The 8567-nt window shown below is 38.5% G+C and overlaps 1 pseudogene; it reads right to left on the reverse strand.

Moving 5' to 3' along the window:
* Positions 1–1026: 1026 nt before the first annotated feature.
* LOC131034508 (caffeic acid 3-O-methyltransferase-like) lies at positions 1027–6816 on the reverse strand (annotated as a pseudogene).
* Positions 6817–8567: the final 1751 nt, after the last annotated feature.

Raw genomic sequence — 8567 nt, forward strand, 5'->3', positions numbered from 1 at the left:
TCCCTATTCTTAAAAAGACCAAATACACTTTAGCACAATCTATTTATAAGAAAATAATGAGATTGCCTGTTATCATACACACTAATTAAAATCAACCCCTTCCATGTTGAGAATATCTTATAATTAATTGCAATATACAATATGCCAATTAGGCTCAACTACTTCGGTATTAATTACCATTTGGAAGCAAGAAGACAAATCTTTAGGTATCAGGTGCGGCCATTTCTAGAACTCATGCCTAATGGTCCACATACATGGGGGATAAAACAGTCACTTTTGATGGGGGCGTTTTTGAAATAATGAGATCATTTCTAGAACTCAATAACCTAGACTCCATTAACACGACAAATTCGCTTCACACCTCCTGCAAATCTTGTTGCTTTTGCAAGGTCTTTGAACTCCTCATCTATACGCTCTTTTCGAAAAGGGTTGAATGCCAAAATGCAAAGATCTACATGAAATGTTTGCTTAGCATAGGAAGAGGTCTCTGCAGCCATTGGCAAAATGGAATCCACTGCAAGAACTACGGCTAGTCTCTACCTTTAGTTGATCTAGGTTTTCCAACAATATTGCATAATCACAGACATAATTTCCAGTCTTCGATTGGATTTAATAGCAAATGGAGACAAATATAAGACTATATATTATAGGCCGATGAGGCCTAGTTGGCTAAAATGATCTTATCTTGCCTTAAGATTGACCACACATCCAATCATAGCAAGGACTTTAAAGATTGCTTTTAGGAATGAAAAAGACATCTAGAGTGCTTAAATCACATATTTCTGGCATCCAGTGAATTGAAGAAGTGTGGCTAGTCTCTGCCTTCAGCTGTTCTGGGTTTTCTAACAATATTGCATAATCACATATATAATTTCCAGGCTTCTATTTGATTCTGAGCTTTTCTTAAGTTTTGGGTTAAATTTCATAATCCATTATCAAGAAGCAGAAAGAAAAAGAATAAAAAATTGTCAGAAATCAAACTATAGACCATAAAATTTGATCTGAAACATTAAAAAATTACCATAATCAAATCTCAGATAATATAAAGAAAGCATGAACCAAAAACGTATGATTCATAGAAGATTTCCTGCAAAACGGCATCTGAAGAGAATTATAAAGCAGAATCACTGGGATAGCTAAGAATACTTTTTTCCACAAAAGAACAAGTTCAATAAACATAATAAAAATAAATAAATAGTTGGCAAAAATATTAATGAGCTATTTAAACAAGTAGATTGACTATCTAGGTAATGAAAATATGTCTCATACCTTCATAAAAATAGCCCGACCTTCATAAAAATAGCCCGACCAGATGGTATGCTATCGAACATATCTCCCCCAACATGTGTCACCCCTGAAACAAAAAAACCCATCACAAAAGGGCTTTTACTACATAAAAACATTCCAACCAAAATCCTAGCTTAAAAGATGTCATTTCTCTTTTCACTATTAATCTAAGCAATCATTAACTGCCTATAGGTGTCTCTAGATCTCTGGAAAGCATGGGTTTGGGGCCTGAATTCAGTAGTCAACTAATATTCCATTGGAGAACACTCACCTGGAAACTAAGGAGTAGCTGCCACAACATGAAGCTGATCAAAATTCACTCCCCTTATACAAGGTACTTGGAAACTATAAGATTGAGAGTAGACCCTACTCCACCTCCTACATCCACTAGCTCCTCCAAATCCTTAAAACCCTCATATGTCTCGAGAATCCTCCCCATCATAAGTATAGAGTGCTCAGCCATAGCCCTATTAAAAACCCTATTGAATCTCTGGTCTTTGGCAGGGTACTGAAATGCATTCACCCCATGTGCCCTGGTGAATGGTTGGCTCCCTTAAACAACAACATCCTTAAGATAATGTCAAGTGTCTATGAACACCTTGTCCTGGTTCATCAAGGTTAGTAGTGCCAAGGACAGACCATCCTTGTTTTGTACAAGGTATTGTAGAGAGGAATCAGACCACAAAGCCTCTCAGGATTTCTATTCTTGTGGTTACAGAATAGCTGAGGAGGGAATGACTTGCTAGAAATCTCACAATCTTATCCAGAGTAATTTTTGCATCTGGGTTTGTTTTTTCTTGGTTGATAAAAGGCAAATCCAAAATAATATATTGATTTTAAAGAGAATTTACATCTAGAAACCATAGATTTCTAAAATGGCCTAGTAGGGCCTAAACACTGTGAAAATAAAGCTTTGTCCATGAGTATGCACAGAAAGAAAAAACCACATCCAAAACCCTAAAATTCTCTAAACTCGAAGTGGGATTTGAGTGTTGATTACAATTCATTTGTCCTTTTCATAAAATATATTAAAGATTTTTCAAAATTTATGTCTAATGCTACGTTAAAGTTTCTTTGTAAGTTTAAAATTAACAGAGAAATAGAAAAGAGCCAACTATGTTCTCTCTAGTAGCCTCAAAAAAGAATAGACCAACTGAAAACCTATCTGTTTAATCCTTTCCTTGAGGCATGGGTGGAGGCATTGGGGCACGACCTCTTCCAAGACCTATTCATGGAGGATTACCCCTTCCTCGATCAAAAGCACAGCTGGTACCTTGGCCACCACCTTGCCCACTCTGCTCCACTTGGGGACCCTCTGCTTCTATTTTGGGAGGTACAACACCATTGAGTCTAGCATAGTCTAGGAATTCTTCTTACCTATCTGTGTCCTCGGGATTGTCCCCTAGAAACCTCCATTTTAGAAACCTGAGGGCCATGGTAGAAAAGGATATGTGATTTTGTAAGTCCTTTCCCATCAGGTCTAGCAGAAAAGGATAGAATTTAATCAGCTCTCCTGGGACATTGAAGAGGATTCTCTCACTCAGACATGGAGCGCCAGAATAATGTCACACTTTGTTTACAACTTCTTGCAATTCAAGAAAGATGTCACCTAAGAAGAGTCATCTGGTGAGGTTCCAGACTTCTTGTTTATTAGGCTTGAGGTCCATTAGGGAGGTGACAAACCGAGACAAAATGTTTGTATTGTATCAGGGGTATTCATCTCTTCTGATATGCCCACTACCAAGAATGAGCTTAACAGCCAGGATGATTGTTGGCTCAGGAACTAAGAGGGGCCTATTTAATCTTAGGTCTGTGATTTTTCTAAAAGAGACATGGAAGTTTAAGGTAGAGAGAGAGATGGGGGTATCTACTCCAAAGCATGAGATTGGTGTTGGGAAGACACTCATTATAAACCCGAATGACTCCTCCCTAGACATCTCTTAGAAACCTATAGTAGCTTTAGCTTCTGTAAAGATGGTTGCAGAGACAATCTGGTTGATAGTCTTGTGCAGGAACCCAAATAGAAGTTAATAAAGATTGTATTCAACTTGTATTTAGTGCAAAATGCCTTGCAATGAATTCGACTGCAAAGGTGGCAAGGGATATCTATCTAGCATCATGTCAAATATTGAGGCTAAAAAATTGAGCTCTTTTCAATGGATAGCACATGCCTCGTACTTGCAATGATGGTGGACAACAAGTTGTCTTTTTGGGATGAAAGTGGGAAAAATCAATTTTAGAAAGGCCAAAATAAGATGATGTCATAGTTGACGTGACAATTTCACTTTTGATAAGCTGGCAAAAAAGTTTGAATTTGAAAATATACCCATTTAGACCAAGCTGGCGGAAAAGTTTTGTTTGACGTATGAAAACAAGAATCCACTACTTAGCATGTTGATATACTCTTTGTATCTTTAACCATGATTAATGTTGTCCTTCTTCAACCAATGTAAAGAAAGGCCTTTTGCTCCAGTTTTTGAGAGAGAGTATGCCTCTGTGTTAGCCTCTCTGTAGACATGTTTAGCCTCATATTACTCTAATTTGATAAAAATCTTAGTTTGGGGTTCTTATTGATTTAATTGCATTGATTACCATCTCAGAGTCTCCCTCTACTATGACATTTCTTATCCCATGTTTGTGTCAATCAAGTTAGCCTAGGAGAAAAGCTTTATATTCTTCTATATTGTTACTATCCAGTTGTAGTGGCATGGCCATCTTTCCAATTACTATTCCTATATGATGTCTAACCACATATCTTGTACTTGAAGCACCTAGGTTTCCTTTGGAGTCTCCATCAAATTTTATCTTGAACCAACCCTGTTTAAGGGGATACCACATAGCATCCTTTCTTTCACTAGGTTTTCTCCCAAAGGAAGCAGGAACCTTGATCCCTCGCCAATTGTTTCTTATACTATCATCCAAAGTAGAATTTTTTTTGCTAGAATATATTGAGAAGGCTACTTTGTAATTTACTACCTCAACTATTGTTGTTTCAATTGAGGATAAAACTGATTCAAATCTTCTTGCGTTGTCATAAAAAATTCTTCGATTCCTTTCTTTCCAGATTTCCCAAACAAGGCAAGAAGGAGAGATTTCCAAAATCTGACTTAAAGTGCTTTCCTTAGAAGGAAATGGCCACAATTGAAAAAGAGTGACTATATCATTAGGGAGGATTGTTATACACCCAAGTTTTTTAGAAAACCATCACCAACATTTTAAGGCAAATGGGCAGTTCAAAAGGAGATTGTCTATTATTTCTACTTGAGGTTTGCACAAAATGCATCTTGAGGGCCCTTCATAGCTAATTTTAGTGAATCTTTCTATTGTGAGAATCCTCTTTTTGAAATCCAACCATGCAAAGATTCCTGCTTTTGGGATAATCTTGCTGCTCCAAAATAGTTTTAGTGGAATATCTTGTTCCTCTTGATTCCCAAAATTTGCTAGAACCCTGTAGCCATCTTGAGCATTATATTATCCTATTTTAGAACAAGCCCATATAAGAGAACATTTCCCTCTTCTTGGATTAATATTTCTTTCTCTGATGAGGGCTGATAGCTGGTTGATTTCAATAGTAGAAATACGCAATCCCTCCAATTGCTTCTAGCTCCATCCTTGTAATCTAGTAGCCCTATCCAAAACCAAATAATCACTAACTCAAGATCCCCAATGTTGTTCAAGCCAATGCTTAACTGTTGGAATATTGAGAGATCTTTCAATGCTTGAATATTCTCCCCACAAGTCTTCCCAGAAAAGGCTAGAGGATCCATTGTGGATATCCCAAGACAAAGAGTTTGCAATTAAATTTTTGCATGTAACAATGAAAGTCCAAGTTGTAGATCCCTTTGGACGAGAATTAGATCTTAGAATATTTTGAGGATCCCCATCTATAAGGTATTTTGTTTCCATTATCCTTACCCATATTGCTTTAGGGTCTTCAATGAACTTCCAAACTAGTTTAGCTCCCAAAGATTTGTTTTGCAAATGAATATTTTTTATTCCTAGACCCCTAATGGACTTGTGTTTGATGATTTTATCCCATGCAATTAGAGAAATTTAATGTTCTTATTTAGTGTTTTACCAGAAGAAGTTTCTCATATTTTCAATGATGAATGAATTTGCACCAATAGTGAGGGATAAAAAGGATAAAAGGTAGATGGGTAGAGAAGAAATAACTATTTGAAGCATTACCAGCCTACCAACCCATGAGAGCCATTTCCGTTTCCAGGAGTTAATATTCTGATTCAACTTTCACTTCAGAGGATCCTAAAGTTTTGAGTTCCTCGATCCTTTGTCAATTGGGATGACCAAGTGAATACAGAGAAGAATGCCCATTTTAAAGTTCTAAATTGTTTGGATCTTAACCTCTAAGGGGGAAAGGGTGGAGAAGAAATTTTATTTTTATTTTTCTTTGTTGATAATTTGGCTTGAGGCCTTCCCAAAGGATTCTAGGAGAATTTTCAGTTGAATTGCTTCTTTGATCTTTGCTACACTCAGCAAGAGGTTATCATTCCAAAATTTTGATGCCAGTGAATGAAACATATGACGAGGATGTTGTATGTCCTATGCAATTCTCTCATTAGACAGGTGTCAAAATTTTGACATCCACCCAAGAATCATCCTATGAGGATGATGTAGGCCCGATGAAATTCTCTTACCGAATAGCGGTCGTGGCCACCGTCAGAAGAGTCTCGAGTATCCTCAAAATTCTGACATCTACCCAGGAAATTGTTAGAGTAAAGTAATTAATTAACTTTAATCTCCTCTTAAGATTTCACTTTATGCACATATTAGTCAATTAATAATTAATATTTAATTATTAAATGCACACACCTTAGGGTTAGGTTTTCCTTTCGTTGTTGATCTCCTTTATAAGGATTGATCTCTTGTATTTTTCATAATTCTTGATTCATTTTTTCTCTGATAATAAATCTTTTCACTTTGTCAGAGCCAAAACCCTTGTATTCGTTCTCTCTCTTTCTCTGTGACAGGTTTCTTACATGCAAGTTTCTTTGGGTTCTGTGGGTTTGTATTTCTCAAATCCTACATGGTATCAGAGCCATATCTGCTCTAGCTTGTTTAGACTTTTGAAAGATTTTGAGATCTAGGTTTTGGTTGCATCAAATCTGTGTTTGTCTTCTATTTTTTTATTTTGGAATAGGGGGGTACTTTTTTTTGGTACACTTTGAGCCAAAAAAAACCTCACCGTTGAGCTCGCAGCGCCCAAAAACCCCTATTTTCATATAAAATTCATCCGATTCAGACACAGTAGCTTCAGAAGGCAAAAAAAATTTTGCCCCAAGGCCGTACGGCCCCAGGGCATGCAGCACGAGGTGGAAAATTAAAAAAATAGAAAAAATTAAAAAAAAAACAATGCATTTTTTAAAATAATGCACGCAGCCATTCCCATGCTGCACCGTCAGTGTGCAGCCCGGTAGCCACCGCCATGCCGCCCAATGAAGCCTGCCGCCCGCGTGCCACCCGCCATCCGCCAGAACTAGCAGTGCCACCCCTGCGTTGCCACCATGCCATCGGCCCTTGTGCTAGCTCCTGGTCACCCAACGAACTAGGGTCCCATTTTTTTTAAGCCCCTGAGGGCTAGAAGGGCCATTTGGATTTTTCAGAGCTGTTTTACAAAATTGGGCATAAATCGGGCGTCTGATCTCCGTTTTTTGAAAATGAATAGGCGTTGGAAAGCTGATTCCGAGCCCGTTATCATGGTGTAGGAATTTTTTCATATTTTTCTATTTTGGTTTCATTTTTTTGCAGTCAACATCCGATGAGCCTTTTTGCATGGAGACCTACATGAGGAGATCTATATGGAGCAACCTCAAGGTTTTGTGCAGGACACTTCTTTGGTTTGCAGACTTCGACATTCATTGTATGGTCTCAAACAAGCCCCTTGGGCTTGGTATGAGAAGATGGACTCTTTCTTGCTTTCCTCTCACTTGATACACTGTCATTCCGATCACACAGTGTATATTCAGCGTCAGGAGGGTGATCTTTTGATTCTTGTGCTATATGTAGATGATCTCATCATTACAGATAGCTCATCCTCCATGATTCAGAGTGTTCAGAGAGCTTTGATGGAGCAGTTTGAGATGACAAATCTTAGTCTCTTGCACTTCTTTCTGGGTCTACAGGTTATTCAGTCTTCGGATGAGATTTCCATATTTCACGAGAAGTATGCTCTTGCTATGCTTCAGCGATTTGGCATGCTTGATTGCAAGTCTACCCCCACTCCATTTCAGTCAGGTGTTGTTTTGTCTTCCACTTACTCTACTCCTTTAGTAGAACCCACTTTATACAGGCAGTTGGTTGGCAGTTTGTTGTACCTGACACATTCTAGTCCTGATCTTTCCTTTACGGTTGGCCTTGTCTCTTGGTTCTCCCATGATCCTCATGAGAGCCATTGGCAAGCGACCAAACGTATTTTGAGGTACATTCGGGGCACCACTCATTATGGCATTCACTACACTTCAGGATCCCCTCACATCATTGGCTTCACTGACTCCGATTGGGCTGGTGATGTCAATGATCAGAAGTCTACTTCTGGCTTCATTTTTTGCCTTCATTCTGGTCCTCTCACATGGTCTTGCAAGAAGCAATCTACTATTGCATTATCATCTACAGAGGCTGAGTACCATGCAGCGGTGTTAGCCAGTCAGGAGGTTTTATGGCTTCGGTAGTTGATGACAGAGTTTGGGTTTCCTCCAGATTGTTCCACTATTCTTTGGTGTGACAATCAGAGTGCCATTCACATTTCTCGCAACCCAGTGGAGCATCAGTGGACAAAGCACATTGAAATCCACATGCACTTCATCAGGCAGTTGATTCAGGATGGTTCTCTCATCTTGGAGTACATTCCTACAGAGGAGTAGGTTGCAGACATCTTCACTAAACCTTTGGCATCTCCGCGCTATCTTTAGTTGCGCTCCATGCTTGGGGTGAAGGAAGTTGTCCTTGGGGGGTCTCAGTGAGGCCTTCCTTCCTTCATGTTTTCTTTTTTAGCATGTTTCTTTATCTCTTTTTGGAGAGGAGTTTTTTCCCACTGAGTTTTCTCCTTTACTCCGCTTTATAGAGATCTTCTTGTATTCAGGTACTTGATCAGGCCTTGTTGCCAGGACCCTCTTTTGCATTGTAGTTCCTTTGCTTTCTTCTGCATTGTTGTAGTTGCATTGTAGCTCATCTTAAGGGGGGGTGTTAGAGTAAAGTAATTAATTAACTTTACTCTCCTCTTAAGATTTCACTTTATGCACATATTAGTCATTTAATAATTAATA

Source organism: Cryptomeria japonica, chromosome 11 (assembly GCF_030272615.1).
Source record: "Cryptomeria japonica chromosome 11, Sugi_1.0, whole genome shotgun sequence".
Classification (NCBI taxonomy): domain Eukaryota; kingdom Viridiplantae; phylum Streptophyta; class Pinopsida; order Cupressales; family Cupressaceae; genus Cryptomeria; species Cryptomeria japonica.